Below are 14,483 nucleotides of genomic sequence, written 5' to 3'. Positions count from 1 at the left end.
CCAGACCCAGAGAGATAAATATGGTATGTATTTGCTTATACATAGATGTTAGCTGTTGAGTCTTCAATAAGCAGGCTGCATTCCGTATAATCACAGAAGTTAGTTATAGTGTAAGGGACTGGGGAAGGAAGGATCTCCCTAGGGAGGAAAATAGAATAGATAGTTAAGCATGGATGCAGAGGGTGGAGTTTGGAATAGGAGGGTCAAATGGGGGTAAGAGGAGGATAAGGAAGGTAATATGGGGATTAACAGTTAAAACTAAGGGCCATTTGGGGAGTCAGGATTCTCAAAATATATACACATCAGGCAGTTCACAACCACTTACAACTCAGCTCCCGGGGAATCCAACGCCATCCAACCTCAAAGAGCAATTCCATTCACATGCACACCCCCACACACAGACAGCCACACTCTCACACAAATTAAAAAATTTTTAAATGTATTTAAATAACCTGGCATAGTAGTATACATCTTTAAAATTCCAGTACCCAGGAGACAGAGGCAGGTGGTTCTCTCTGTGTTTCAAGACAGCATGATCTACATAGAGAGTTCCAGGCCAGTCAGATCTTCACAGGGAGACTGTCTCTCTCTCTCTCTCTCTCTCTCTCTCTCTCTCTATATATATATATATATATATATATATATATATATATATCTTCTTCCCAGACAGTGACAATGTTGACAGGGAGGAACATGGTCATTGCTTTTTCTTAGGGGCTGGAAGACTAGATGAAAATACCATATTACATATATATGGTATTTAATTAAAATAAGTGAATGAATGAAATTTCTGTTAATCTACACTACTGCCCATTAGTCCAAAATAAGTAAGTACTGAGGAAGATGATTTCTATGCCAGAAGGAGAGGCACTTACTTCTTTTCTACTCTTTGGTTCAGACAACAGCAGTGAGGTAAGACATGGCTTCTGAACAAATGATGGCCCTTGGCTAAGGCAGCTAAGGTTCCCTATGTGTGGCAAGTTCCGGACCTCTTCCTTCTCTGAATACTTTTATTCCAGCTGATATCAAAACCAGTCCAAGCCAAGGCCTCTTTCTGCAGCGGACAGTACTGCAGGCCACAGCACGAAGGCCCAAATGGGTCCCTTTGAAACTGAATGATCTATTCAGTCTTCATGCATGCTGGACTGAGAGCCTAGGAGCAGCCCAAGAACCCTGCCTCAGAGCAGGGAGAATCTCCTTTCTACAGGGGTGAGTGAGTGTGTGTGAGTGTGTTTGTGAGTATATACTTGTGTATGTGTGTGTGCATGTGTGTGAGTGTATATTTGTGCATGTGTGTGAGTGTGTGTATGGTGTGTGTGTACACTCGCATGTGCGTACACACAAGGCAAAGGGTAACCTCTGGTTTAGTCTGACCATACCTTCTTAGGCTGGAACAGTAAACGCCAAGCTGGTACTTTCTCCCAGACAGTGGGACTGCTAAGGGTGAGGAACATGGTCATTGCTTTTAGTTATGGACTGGAAGACTGGATGAATCTATTTTCCAAGTCAGTAACCCATCTGAGAGGAAGCTGTGAAGATTCCAGACGAGGAAGGAAATATAATCTCTCTCACCAGCTCTTCTTCACTTCAGGAGCTTCAAACACCTTCTCCCTTGTCCAGGCATGTTGGTGCCGAGGTCCTTCCCCACAGAGTCATGTCCTAGAACTGAGTTTGATGGTTTGTGAGGGCTGAGCTTCCCTCTGCCATCTCAAACACATCCTCAAGTGTCACCCATCCATCATCTATACTCCCATCCTCTGTGGCCATCTCCCAGGTTCAGCCAGCCAGCCACAGTTCAGTCTACCTGACCTTTTATGGAACAAGTAGACTCAACTATAGCAGAGTATAGTATGGGGATGACTAGGAACTTAAGTTGCTGTGGTCGCCCAGTACCACTCTGCCCATCACTAGTAAAATAATCAGAGGCCCAGTGGCACACATCTCTAATCCCAGTATTCTGGGGGGCAGAGGCAGGCAGATCTCTTTGAGTTCCAGGCCAGCCAAGGCTACATAGTGAGATCCTGCCTGAAAAAACAAAATTCAAAATTCAACATACAATTGCTACTTAACGCATCTGGCTTTCACACTGTTGCAGAGCTGAGAACTCACTAAGTCAAACCACCATGGGTCAGGGACCCTCTGTTTTACAGTTGAGGAAAAGTGACCCACAGTGGCTCACTGTTCAACTTGCCAAAGTGACAGGAGGAAGAAACAAAAACGACACTGTGTGTGCTAGGCCAAACAATGCTTTTCTAGTCTCCAGGGGAATACCGTAGAAGGCCAGTGAAACAAATGAGTCGTGGGTTATTCTATGTTTTGATTAAGGCCAGTGAAAGTCTCCTTTAGATTTTTCCAAGAGGCTTGAGAGTTAAACACAAATGTCTATCTGAAGCAGAAACTCCCAGGGCCTGGGGCAGTGGCAGTGCAGCTTGCTGCCTGGATGAGATTGTGAGTATTTTTTTACAGTGTGTTCCATCCCAGTTCTTTACCTGTCATCAATACTCTTCCTTGCTGCCACCAACACATGATAATCTGATCTGAAAGAAAAGAAAGAGCAAGGTATCTATAGAAACAAACATCATCAAATGTCCTGGCTCCCTTCCCGGGGCTTCAATAAAAAGCTGGAGGGAAGAAACCGCAGAACTAGCTGCCTCAGCAAGCCTTCCCAGAGCCTCCATCAAGTCTTGAAGACTGGATTTGCTTGCTGATCTCTAGCCTGCTGCTGGAGAGGAGGTGGCCCTCCTGGTGGAAACATGGGCTGGGCTCAGCAACAGAGAGGACCTGTTGGGCTCTTGTCTTCCTGGACTGTATGTATTCTTTCTTTACTTCCATATCTAATGTTCTATGCTAGCTAATTTACTTACTGCTTTAATAACATTTATTGCACTAAAGGGCCAGAGAGATGGCCCAGCGGTTAAAAGTGCACACTGCTTGCTTTTGTAGAGGACTCATTGGTACCCAGGTCCTACATCAGGTGACTCACAACCACCTGTAACTGCAGCTCCAGGGGTTGGAGTAACAGGGCATCTGCTCTCTCTCTCTCTCTCTCTCTCTTTCTCTCTCTCTCTCTCTCTAGGCCAACCAAGCTTATATAGTGAGATTCTGTGTCAAAAAAGAAAAACAAACAACAAACAGAACAACCTTGTTTTTGGTCATGGTGTTCAGTTCAACTCTAGTCTGGGCAACTAGTGACTCACATTTTGCTCTTAGGAAGGCAAGGGGGTACTACTGGACAAGGGGTTCCAATGAGTCCAGCTTCTTGATGTCTTATAGAAGAAGGAAAAATCAGAGTCAAATACAGCTTCTGATAAGGTGAAACTGACAATGAAATAAAAGACAAAAGTATTTGCCTGTTATTTATTGGGACAGGGTTTCCTTGTGTAGCTTGGCTGTCTGGAGCCTACTACATAGACCAAGCTGGCCTCAAACTTGTAGAGGACTGCCTGCCTCCTGAGTGCTGGTGCCTCCATGTCCTACAAAGTTTTTTCTTGAGCCTGAATACAGACCCTTACCCCTGAACCAAAAACTGGAAGACAAAGCAGATGGAATTAAATGCAGGTGAAGGGTGTGGGGAAAAGACGAAAATAAACTTGAAACACACATAGCATACTTGGTTTGGAAGAATTTTTCCATCTCAATTCTCCCTGGGCCTATTCATAACAGAGATATGGTTTCTTAAAATATATTTTCTGCACTGACTGGGTGAGTCTCCTTAAAAATGCCTGCCATACTTTCCCTGGCCCTGCCTCAAATGAACTCATAACCCTGACCGGCACCTCCAATGAGACCAGCTGAATTTGAGTAGCTGGGGTGACCCTAAAACCTGGCTAAGGGGCACAGATCCCAACCCATAGGTGTCAGATTCCAGTGGTGTTTTTTGCTTGTTTGTGTGTTTTGCATGTGTCTGTATGATGTGTATGCATGTATGAACTTATGTGTGGGTACATGTGTGTGAGTACATGTGTGTGGGAGTTCTTATACACAGTGTGTGTGTGTGTGTGAGTGTGTATGTCTGGGTGTGTGTTTGTGTGTATGTCTGTGTATCTATGTGTGAGTAGGCCTGAGGCAGGCTCAATGATTGATGTTGCCAGTATTTCTTAATTGCTCTCCACCTTATTCTGAGGCATTCTCTTAACTGATCCTAGAGCCCACTCTCCCATGGGGATTACAGGTGGGCCACCACACCTACTCTGTATATTTGGAGTCTAGGTATCTGAACTCTATCCACTGAGCCATCTTCTCAGACCCTCAACATTTTTTTCTATTACCCCACTGGTTCCCTCCTCCACACTCACATGCTCTGTTACACAAACTTGTGTAATCCTAGACAAACACACCTTGTCTCACTGGATCTGACAGGACAGAGCTTGTATGGATTCAAGTGGTTATTACCAAGTCCTCTTTAACATACTGCTCAAGACAGTCACAATTCCTTTTTGCCTAGTTGAATTTTTAAAAAGTAGTTGAAGTTTTAAAGAGAGCAGTTTTAAATCCTGCCCCCTCTCCCCCAGCCCTGTTAAGAGAACTTATGGGAGTCTTCCTGTTTGGATGTGGAGGTTGCTTCTGTGCCTTACCTTGTATTGTTTAGCTTCTGGGAGACTCAGTCTTCTAACCTGTGAAATAGGAGTAGCTTTGGAGCCTATCCTGGCACTCGCTCTGGAGACCAGGCTGGCCTCGAACTCACAGAGATCCACCTGCCTCTGCCTCCCGAGTGCTGGGATTAAAGGCCTGCGCCACCAACGCCCGGCATGGAAGGGCACTTTAGTGTGCTGCCAGCTAATAGTGCACACTGTTGAATATTAGCCTCAAAAACAAACAAACCACACACAGGCTCCAGCACAGGAAGAAGGTGCAGAAGCCAGGGCCTACCAGCCTCTTCACTGCCCTTTCTTTCTCCTCCCAGCCTCTGCACCATCATTGCAAAGCCTGAAACCAAGTCATTTAAAAGAAACTCCACTCCAACCACAGCAGGCAACCAGACCTGAGGGGGAAAAACAGTAAGCAGCCATTGAAGATACTGATAAAGCACAAAATGAAATAGATTTAAAGGAACAAGCCAACCAGGACAATTTTAAAGTAGAAGAGAAACAAAAGAAACCCCACAACCATATTTTCAAAACAGGTTAGAAATCGACCATTCAAATACCAAATTTTTCGCTAACAATATTTTTCTGCCATCCACAAGAATCTGTACTGTGTAGAGGGGAAGATAAAGAATGATTGGATTGCTTTACAGTAGCAAAGTCACAGCCTTTGAAGACGTAAATCACATACAGGGCTGGAAAAATGGCTCAGCAGTTAAGTGCTTGCTACTCTTGCAGAGGAAGCAACTGAGTTCTATCCCAGAAACTGCCAGTTAGTTGACAATCTCTTTCCCTTCAGGGAAGGGGCTACTTGGAAGAATTGTTGCTATCCAAATAGACATATCTAGCAGGCCATTTTTCATGATTTCTCTTCTTGCCTAAAGACCATACCATTTATCTTAGGGTTTATATTGCTGTGATGAAACACATAACCAAAAGCAAATTGGGAAGGAAAGGGTTTATTTGGCTTACACTTCCACACTGTAGTCCATCACTGAAGAATCAGGACAGGAACTCAAACAGGGAAGGAACCTGGAGGCAGGAGCTGATGCAGAGACTGTGGAGGGGTGCTGCTTACTGGATTGCTCATCATGGCTTGCTCAACTGTTTCCTTTTCTTTCTTTCTTCCTTTTTTTTGGGGGGGGGGAGGATGGGTTTTCAAGACAGGATTTCTCTGTGGCTTTGGAGGCTGTCCTGGAACTCACTCTGTGGACCAGGCTGGTCTCACAGAGATCTGCCTGCCTCTGACTACGAATACTGGTACTAAAAGCGTGTGCCACCACTGCCCAGCACTCAGCTGTTTTCTTATAGAACCCAGAACCACCAGCTCAGGGATGGCACCACCCACAATGGGGCTTGGACCTCCCCATCAACCACTAATTAAGAAAATGACTTATAGCTGGATCTTATGGAGGCATTTTCTCAATTGGATTTCCCTCCTTTCAGATGACTCTAGCTTATGTCAAGTTAACATAAAACTATCCAGGACCCCATTGAGTGTAGATTTAAGGGTTTTGTTTTGTTTGTTGTGTAAGTGTGTGTGTGTGTGTGTGTGTGTGTGTGTGTGTGTGTGTGTGTGTGTGTGTGTGCATTCAAAGGTCAGAGCTTGATGTCAAATATCCTCCTCAATAATTTACCCCCACATTTTTTGCCAAAAGGCTTCTCACTCAACCCCCAGTTCAAGGCCATTTAGTCCCAGGAAGCCTCCTGTTCTCTGCCTTCCCAGAATGAGGATTATAAGACAGCTTTCTCCTGGTCTCCAGAGTGAATGCCAGGATAGGCTCCAAAGCTACACAGAGAAACTCTGTTTCAAAAAACCAAAAAAAAAAAAAAAATTAATAAGACAGCTTTCTGAGCCTAGCTCACCCCACAATCTCACAGAGATCCACCTGTCTCTGTCTCCTGAGTACTGAAATTAAAGGAGTGCACCACCACTGTCCAGCTTGAGCCTGGCTTTTTTATGTTATTGTGAATTCCAGGTCAGCCAGGGCTTCACAGTGAGATTCTGCCTTTAAAAAAATTAAATAAAAATAAAATTTAAAATAATAAAGAGCTGGGCGGTGGTGGTGCACACCTTTAATCCCAGCACCCTGGCAGAGGCAGATGAATCTCTGAGTTTGAGGCTAGGCTGGTCTACAGAGTTCCAGGATGGCCAGGGATATGCAGAGAAACCCTGTCTTGAAAAAAAAATCCAAAATAAATAAATACAATAGATTAAAAAAATTGTCACATCCCCAAAGATAACTGTTATTAGTAGTTGCTGTGGAATATTACTTTAACTATGTAAAGGTGTGTTACATTTATTTATGTTACATTTGTTTTAACTTTTAACGATGTAAAGATGTGTTGCTTTGCCTACCTAAGGCACCTGATTGGTCTAATAAAAAGCTGAATGGCCAATAGCTAGGCAGTAGAGGGATAGGTGGGACTGGCTGGCAGAGAGAATAAGTAGGAGGAGGAATCTAGGCTTGAGAGAGGAGAGGAGGGGAGGAAAAGAGGAGGAGAGGAGAGACAAAGAGGGAGTTAGTAACTTCAGGGCCAGACAGCCAGGCAACTGCCAGCCAGACAGACACAGAGTAGAACATACAGAATGAAAGAAAGGTAAAAAGCCATGATACAAAATGTATATGAACAGAAATAGGTTAATTTAAGTTACAGGAACTAGTGGGAGACACATAAGATAAGACTGAGCATTCATAACTAATAAGTCTCTGTTTTGATTTGGGAGCTTGGTGGTGGTTCAAAAAAGCCTGCTACAAGTAGTTTAGTTAGTAGACCACCATCCTTTTGTTTTAATAGAATAGGAGAAAAAAATAACGGGTTAGGGAAAAATTACAGGCATATAGCAAAATTTTCTTTAGGTTGTTTAAAATTACATTTTGTTTCTTTTTAGGTTTATATTATTTTATGTGTGTGTTTTGCCTTCATGTATGTATGTTTTCCAGGTGTGTACCTGGTGACCTTGGAGGTCAGAAGAAAGTCACCTAGGTCCCCTGGATCTAGAGTTATGAATGGTTGTGAGCCATCATGTGAGTACCAGGAATTGAACCCAAATACCCTCCAAGAGCAACAAATGTGTTTAACCACTGAGTTATCTCTAGAGCTCTTAAAATTGTGTGTGTGTGTGTGTGTGTGTGTGTGTGTGTGTGTGTGTGTGTGTGTATTGTATATATGCCTATGTGGTGTATGGGCACATGTGTATCACAGTATTGTAGTTAGGGTTTCTATTGCTGTAATAAAAAACAAGCATGATCCTAAATAACTTGGGGAGAAAAGGGTTTATTTCAGCTTATACTTCTAAGTAACAGTCCATCAGTGAGGGAAGTCAGGGAAGGCTAGCTCCCCATGCTTGCTCAACCTGCTTTCTTTTCTTTCTTTTTTGGGGGGTTGGTGGTGGTTTGAGACAGGGTTTCTCTATGTGTAACCTCGGCTGACCTGGAACTCGCTCTGTAGACCAGGCTGGCCTCAAACTCACAGACATCCACCTGCCTCTGCCTCCAGAGTGTTGGGATTAAAGGTGCATGCCTTCACCACCTGGCTCAATCTGCTTTCTCATAGCATCCAAGACTGCTAGCCTAGGGACAACACTGTACTCAGTGAGCTGGGCCCTCCATCAGTCATCAATTAAGAAAACAAAATGAAGGCTTGCATATATAGGCTAATCTGGTGGGGGATTTTCTCAGTTGAAGCTCCCTCTTCCAAAGTGACTCTAGCTTGTATCAAGCTGACACAAAACTAGCCAGTGTGCACAGCATACTTATGGAGGCTAGAGGACAACATGTAGGAGTTAATTGCTTCTGTCCTGAGGGTCCTAGGGATTAGGCTTAAGCCATCAAGCATAGCAACTGATATCTTCACCTTCTAAGTCACTGGCTCCCATGGTAAGAATGTCAAGTTCTAAAGGATATATTCTATAAGTTTCTATGTTCCCATTCATCCATTCACCACTTAGTCCACCAATTGTGAGAGCTTCTTTCCAGATATCCGAGATGAACCAATGTGTTGGTTTTCCGTATCGAAGGGTTCAGCATCTATGGGTTCAGTCTAGAATGCAAAAAAAATATTTTTTTTTAAAAAAATTGTGTCTACTGAATATTCACAAAATTTTTCTGTCCATTATTCTCTAAGCAATATAGCATAACAATATTTACATAGCATTTATACCATATTAAGAAGTATCCTGTGAGTTTGAGGCCAGCCTGGTCTACAGAGCAAGTTCCAGGACAGCAGGGTTACACAGGGAAACCCAGTCTCAAAAGACAAAACAAAACAAACAAAAGAAGAATTATCAGTAATCTAGAGATGATTTGAAGTACATGGGAAGAGGTGTATGTGTTATATGTAAATAGTATCCATTTTATGTAAAGCACTCCAGCATCCTTGGATTTTGGGTGCCACAATTTGGTGTTCATGAGGTGAAACTGAATTCCCTTAGAAACCCATGACAATTTGTACTAACTGTCATAGCATTGTTTGTGAATGAAAGGCACTGAACACAGGGTACATGCACATTGTCTGACTGATCCACAGGGAACTTGATAAATCATATACTTCCACCATTTCAAAACTGGGCACCCACTTCCAGAGAATACAAGTTCTGTTTCCAGCATCTGTCAGGCAGCTCACAAACACCTGAAAGTCCAGATCCAAGGCCAAGGAATCCAACACCCTCTTCTGACCTTTATTGTTGTGTGATAATCTTATCAAAAAGAATTATTGGAGCCAGATGTTTTGTCCCCCCCCCCCCTTTAAAGACAGGGTTTCATGCTGGCCTCAAACTTACCCAGGCAGGAGGATGACCCCAACTACTGATCCTCTCTACTGTATGTCCTGAGTGTTAGATTACAAACATGTGCCAACATGCTCCATGTACTTGGTGTTGGGAATCCCCAGTTTATGCGGTGCTGGGGATCAAACCCAGGCTAGTGAATGCTAGGAAACCACTCTACTGTTATCTTCAGCTCCATCGATAATTTTTAAGTTCTTCTCTTTAGCTCTCCTGATATCCACCAAAAGTTCTTAACCACCTAGCAAAAATGGTTTGCAACTTGGATGGAATCCACTTCAAAGTTCAATCCCCAAGTGTCTCAGTCTAACCCCGAATCTTTGATCTTTGTCCCTAGGAAGAGCAGAAACCTTAGAAACACCCCCACCCCCACCCACCCCGGGGCTTCTCAGAAATGCAGAGTGTTTGCTCTGTCACCTCGCTAGTCTCCAGGCCTTGGATGAATTGGTGGCTTTAACTGGGAAAGGTCTGTAAGGTGGAGGAAGGGAAACTTTGGAGTGTCTTGAAGAAAAACAGAGGAAAAAAGGCCAACTTGCCTTCAGCTAGCATCCTCAAGGGACTTGAAGAGTTAGATCAGAGACCAAGGTTGTACAGATTTGCTTTTCCATACATGTTTGTGTTTTCTTCTTGTTTCCCAGCGGGACCTATAAACAGAAGGGGGCTGCTTATCTCGGGGTGCCAAAAGGGAGGGGACATAAGTGTGGAAAATATTCCTTTCTGCAGCTGGTGCTGGGAGAAAGAGATTTCAGGCAGGGGTAAAGGTGCAGAGTGGATAGTAAAGTCACACAGAACCTAGAAACTAGGCTGCAGAAGAGATGGTCTGGGCCAAAGCTTCTGGTCCAGTGTAATAACAATGGCAGGTATTTATGCTGCACCTACAGTGTGCTAGGCACCATGCCAGGTGCATTGTTGAAGTATCTCACTTAATCCTTTCAACAATCTTAAGAACCACTCTTGGAATCTTCCAGGTACCATCCTGGAAAGAAAGGACAGAAGGAAATTCGCCATGATCACATGGGGAGAAAGGAATGGCGGATTCGGAACCCACACTCAAAACTGACCCAATGTCAGCCTAGCCCATCCTTCCAGGTATCTCTGGGCCTGCTATCCTCAACCATTCCAGGCAAGTCTAGGCGTTTGCTTGGCTATTATCTTTCAAGGTTCAGGCATCTCCTTTTTTTTTTTTTTTTTTTTTTTTTGGTTTTGCAAGAGTTTCTCTGTGTAGCCTTGGAGTCTGTCCTGCACTCTGTAGACCAGGCTGGCTTCGAACTCCCAGAGAACCACCTGCTTCTGCTTCCCGAGTGCTGGAGTTAAAGGTGTGTGCCACCACCGCCCAGGGGGCACCTCCTTTCCTAATCTGTTCTCTTAGAGGCTGTGCCCAGCAGAGCTTAACACACCAGTGTCCCTCCTCAAGCAGACACTGGGCCTCAGAGAATGAATGTGGCAGCTCCTTTTCCCACTCCCAGGATATAAAACGAACCGAAAGTTATTTACAAAAACATCATGCCAACAAGACACCACCCCTCCCTTCATTCAATCACTGATGGCTGCGCGAGGAACAGTCAGGGGTCACCAAATGGCGGCCAGATGGTAACTGGCTGCTGTCCCTAGCTCCAGGAGCCTGGGGCAAAAGGCACAAGCGGCCCACCTGCTATCTAGGGCCTGTGAATTAGCCACAGGCCAGAGCAGTTCTCTGCTCTTGCACCCCCTCCTGCGACGGCTGTCCCAGCTAGCCTGGTCGGTTCTCAGCCTTCCGAGGACTCCAGTGGCTGGGCTGGGCTGTTGGGTGGTTGGAGGAGGCAGGACTCGGGACCTAAAGACTCTGCTGCATCTCTCCCAACCGGGACTCATTGATGGCAGTAGCAGAAAGAGGTGCTCGCCCTGATAGGCACGGTTGATTCCCTATATAACAGCTCAGAGAGAGCCCTGCTATAAATTCTTGCCTTCTTGCTGGAACCGCTGACGCAGAGGGAAGGCTCTGTAGCCGTATTCCGAAACAAAGAAGGCAGCGGGGCCTTTGGGGAGAGCTCCGTTTCCCCACTTGTAGTCAGCACCACTCCCCTCCTCCCCCAGATCCCAGAGGCAGCAGGCCCCCTGGTTATCTCTGGTCCTGGAGTACAAGGCCTTTGTCTCCCCCTCTGCTGACCCACCGGCCAGGCGAGGGGCCTCCAAACCCTTCATGACCCTCCCAGCTCTTTGTTATCTCAGAGGGAAGATTACGTTTCCCGGTAAAGAGACAACTGCCAGGCGCCCTCGCCCTCCATGTAGGCCAGGGCCCCGCCGCGGTTGCCCCACCCTGTGGCCTGCGGTGTCCCAGAGCTGTCCGGGAAGCGCGGCTCCATGAGGGTCTGTGGCTCTGCAAGAGCAGGGCGGGAGTGCCATGGGCTGTCATGGGAAAAACAGGCAGGATCTGGGGACACAATCGCCTCCTCTGGCCCGGTCACCTTCTCCAGTCTAGCCTCTCTAGCTGTTTCCAGGAGAGCAGGTGGACAGACGGACAGCTAGCAAGCTGACTACTCATTTTTATTTCCATACCCCTAAATCTGTAGAAGAATTGCCTTGAGGGTGTCAAACTTCGAGCCTCAACACCAAATAGGCCTGTGGATCTTTCTTTTTTTCTGGTTACAACATGGGAATATTTTCAAACTAGCTTCTACATGCTCCAGACGTTTCAAAAGAAATCAAAACTTAAAGGACTGGATTATAAAATTATTATAATATTTATTTAATAAATTTAATTGTAGGAAACATTATAAGAAATGAGAGAGAGAGAGAGAGAGAGAGAGAGAGAGAGAGAGAGAGAGAGAATGCCTGAATTCCCCCTAGGCAAGCATGTCACTTAATCAAATCCCCAGCCCAATGCTGTATTAAAACCCTCTTATTTTAGAAGGGCCTGGTGGTGCAACCCTGAATCCCTGCTTTGGGGGAGTTCAGTGTGGAAGTCATAGTAAGATCTTGTCTCTAAATAAGTAAAGATCTTTGTCAGAAGAACTACTGAGATGAAGTGCAATACACTGTCCTCAGGAAGAACGGGGAAGTGTGGTCTGCTCCCAGTCATCAGGTCTGCATTTTCCATGGCTCACCTTCCCTGTCATTACCTCAAGTAGTAGGTATCTTTCTCTGGCAACCCTGGTTTCTTACATCCAGCCAGGCCCCAAACAACAGGCGTATGTGTCTCAAGAATAGATGAGAGGCACTGACACTGACTGGACTGTTACCCTAGAACAGTTTAGAAGCTTGCTGGAGAGAAGCAACAAAGTAAAAAAACAACTAGCAAACCATGTTAAATATCAAATCAGTAGATATAGCAGGAGGCTGCAGCATCTCCAGGTGCCTGGAGGTGGCAGAGAAGGCTGTTTGGCAGCTTCTCTGAGAGGATAAATGGGCCCTGACCAGGAGCTTAGGGGTTGAAGAGTACAGGGATATGCTTATAGGGATAATAACCCTTCAAAGTTGGCTGTGGCTTCTGCTTTATATTTAGCTTTTGAGTATTCATTTGTTCAGAAAGTATTTGTTGAATACTTTTTAAGTACTCAATAAACATATTCATATTCTCTCTGCATCTCCTTCTTCCCCAAATCTTTGCATAAGCTAAGCATGGGGCCTGCCACTGAGCTTTATTAGACATGCTTGTGGCTTATCTCTGCACTCAAGAGGCGAAGGCTGGAAGATCACCTTGAGTTTGAGGCTACATAGTGAGTTACAGGGCCTCTTGGCTATAGCATAAGACTACCTCTCAAAACAAAAAACAAAACAAAACAAAACCCTGGTAGTCAATAAATCAATAAACTCTAGCCCTTCTTCTCCTCCACCCTTCACTGGAGATAAACATTTGTGTAACATCATGTAGCTTACTATTTTGTCACCTGGTGGCCACATAGAAAACTGTTCAATGCCAGATAGTTTTGGTATTCGAGCTGTCATAACTTGGTCTGTTGATGGGTTCCTGAGGGGACATTTCTTCTCACAGTGGCTTTTTACTTGTGTAACCCTTTTGGTGAACTGACACTTATTATTCAGCCTGAGTCTCAAGGGGGAGGCCCATAGGGACACCTGTGACTTGATTTTATCAGATGCATGATAAGTCCAAAGTCTTTGAGTGGTGGAAAGGTGGACGAATTCTTCACACCTAGTGTGGCAGACTTCCCACCCACCCAGCCTTCCCTCCACACACTAGACACCACGTCAGAGTCACCATGAACCCTTAGGAAAATTTACAGAGCCCCCTTCCCATTGCTATGTAACATGTCTGCAGGTTTCTACCACCCACTCAGGTTTAGAGCTTGCTGGAATCAAAGCTCTGTCTCCCAATTAAGCTGCATCCCCAGCCCATCTTTCCCTTTTGTTTGAGACAGGGTTTCCACCACAGGCTGTCTTCTCACTCACTATGCAGTCAATGATGACCCTGAGCCTCTGATCCCCCACCTTCCCAGTGCTAGGAATGCAGGTCCGCATCTTCACTTTTGGCACATTCCGTGCCGGATTCTGAGTTCCTGCCTGCTAGGCAAAGACCCTACCAACTGTCTTACAATTCTTAGCGTGCTTCATTAGGATGTCATGATTCCTCATGTCCAAGCAGGACCAAGTATTGTCTTTGTCAACATTCCCAACAGGTTTCATGCCCACTGGACTCATACCCATTGGATTAAAGAACTACAGATTAACCACTCTGTGGATCGATCTGGTAGGAAGGACATTTCAGCCATTTTCATTGAGTGCCCTAGTAGCATACTGTGGGGTCTCTAGGTTGGCTCTGGTTAATTCCTAAGTGTGTGTGTGGGGGTACTCCTCTCCTGCACTACCCACTTCTTCCTTGCTTCCTAAAACATTCATTGAAAGGTGATGATTTCTGAGGCTACCAAGAACGGCACTATAGAATTTGCAGGGTCCATTCCAGAGTGAACCACAAAACCTAAATTATGTGGCTGGGGAAAGTTGAGATCTAAGGAAAGGGTCTTGGGGGGTGGGGCAGAGATCGCCTCATCCATCAATAAAAACAGCTCGTATTTATTGTGAACCATGTGAGGGTCCTATTTATTCCTCCACTTTCTGTGTATTATTTCTTTCATTTTTTTTCCAGATGGAAAACTGAGATTTAAAGCTCCAAAACCATT

The sequence above is a fragment of the Cricetulus griseus genome, assembly GCF_003668045.3.
Source record: "Cricetulus griseus strain 17A/GY chromosome 1 unlocalized genomic scaffold, alternate assembly CriGri-PICRH-1.0 chr1_1, whole genome shotgun sequence".
Taxonomy (NCBI): Eukaryota; Metazoa; Chordata; class Mammalia; order Rodentia; family Cricetidae; genus Cricetulus; species Cricetulus griseus.
Note: the sequence above shows the minus strand (reverse complement) of the source record.